Here is a 2,212-nt window from a genome sequence, read left to right on the forward strand (position 1 = left end):
CTCATTATTTTATTTGTATATATGTGTATATTTCTGTAATAAATTTAGGATCACCTTACAGATTTTTTTCTTAAATCCATTTGGGATTATCAACTAAAATTTGCATACAGATACTAAATTTATTTTGGAGAAAAAATGTTCTGTGTCCCCCAAATTTGAGTCTGCCCACTGAAGAGGATGGTGCATTCTACTGTTCATTCAATCATCATTTTTTTTCTTTTTTCAAGTCATTTATCAGAATCATCTTAATATTTTTCACTAATTTATTTCTGAATTGTCTGTGCCTTTTTTGTCATTATAAATGATATCTTTTCTGGGTTTTGAGCTGGGTTGATTGCTAATAAACATAATTTCTGGCTTCTCTTGAATAAGAAGGAGATCTGAAAGTGTGAGGCCCTATTTCCAATATGGTGACTGTGAGCAGTGTGTTTCATTAGGATGTCCACTTGCCAATTTGCCAGTGGCTGCACCCACTCCACACATTTCTGCTACTTACCTGCCCCCTGTAGGCAGATGAGTTCATGTAGGGTTAGGTGGGTTATGGACACAGATACTGACATCACAGCTGCCACGCTGCTGACTCTGTGGCTTCACTAGGTCTGGTTCTTGCTCTCTGACTTCCCTGAATATGACAGCTCCTTTTGGGCTGTGGGCCTGCTGCATCTTTCCAGCACTGCTGGCTTTTCTGCAACACACCACTGCCTCTCAGGTCAGAAGCAAATGTCAGCTCCTCCTACCCATCCACCCCATCCACGGTCTTGGAATTCCTGGTCAGAGTGGTCCCTACCCCTTGACTGAGCAGTAACACTAAAGGAACTATAAATTTGCCTCTCATCCAATGTCTTAGTTACATACCTGTGCTAGTTTACTTTAAAGGTCTGCCAGTTAGGAGGGGAGGGTCTAAAAGTCTTATAGATCTCTGGCCTTATCATTTATAACCGCTCCCCCACTCCATGGAACAGCTTACCGCAGATCTCTGCTGCCTCGTCTGTAGCAATGCCCTGTAAATTACAGAGAGAAAAGAACTTCTAAGCCACCACCATAACTTTGACTTCCTGTGACCACACAGACCATAGAAATATCAAGATAAAAATTCCTGAAGAAGGATATTTTGCTTATGAAGACACTTATTTTTTCCTACAAAAAGTAGGGTTTTTTTATTGTGTAACATAATTTAAGTCAATAAATATTTTAAGAATTTAACACATGTTCTGATTCTTTCCATTGCCCATCAACCATTAGTTCCTCCAATGTCTGAGCCATATAATCTTCAAGGCAGCGCTTTCAATGATTTTTGGTCAATCAACAGTTGTCAGTTAGCCCTGTAATCTTTGGGATCCAATTTTCTCAAGCAATTTACTTCAGGACTATTACGTATTTGGCGTCAGGGAAGATTGATCTGCCTGGTTCTGAATTTCAGACACCCTCTAAATATGCATTAAGTTCAAATCATTTACTCCTAAGCTTATCACACCTTAGAACAGTACTGATTGTTGTCTTAACCTTTTTTGTAAAGTCCAGACACTTTTCAAGATAAAAGCCTAAAAAAAGAAGCCATGTTTGTCTCATGTGAACATTAAAGTCAGAGTACTAAATCAATGTAACTGATCATTTCTCAACTTACGCTTTTAAATTACCAGTTCTATAGTCCCAGAAGCTATCTTTATGTTCAATACCCATCACTTGAGTCTGTTTTAGGTATCCTGTTCCATCCTGTCTGTATCAAAACTCATACTGAACAATGAGTTCTGGGTTTCAAAAGAGGATTTACTTTTGCACCTGTCTACAAGTTGAAGACACTTTAATTGCATACCTTTTTGTGACTTGTAATAACTTCATAGACTCTCTGAATGTGCTTCACTCAGCTTCCAAGACTCAAGGGAGACTGGTCACTTGCCTAGTTTCAGTGTATTCCCTCCAACATCCTCTACACATAGCTTTCCCAAAGGTACATTTCTTATTTCTATTTAAATTATTAGATAAATCCACAATATTCTTTTTTTAATCCTCAAATAAAAATCATCTTCCAAGATTGTATTATTTCAACACTGAGTGTGAATAATATGCTTCAAGATTCCCAAGTTTATTATCAGCAAATAACTATGGTTGGTTAAAGATTTTTAAGTATGTTATTCCTACTAAGGGTATATACGTGAAAGAAACAGGTTGTAATGAGTCTTCTTCCGAGAGATTTTATATTTGCCTTTTGTTT

General features: G+C 37.4%; 1 pseudogene; it reads right to left on the bottom strand.

The window, feature by feature from the left end:
• Positions 1 to 1,702: 1,702 nt before the first annotated feature.
• On the bottom strand, positions 1,703 to 1,810 carry LOC140694917 (small nucleolar RNA SNORA40; annotated as a pseudogene).
• Between the last annotated feature and the right edge of the window lie 402 nt (positions 1,811 to 2,212).

The sequence above is a fragment of the Vicugna pacos genome, unplaced genomic scaffold (genome assembly GCF_048564905.1).
Source record: "Vicugna pacos unplaced genomic scaffold, VicPac4 scaffold_111, whole genome shotgun sequence".
In the NCBI taxonomy this organism is placed as follows: Eukaryota; Metazoa; Chordata; class Mammalia; order Artiodactyla; family Camelidae; genus Vicugna; species Vicugna pacos.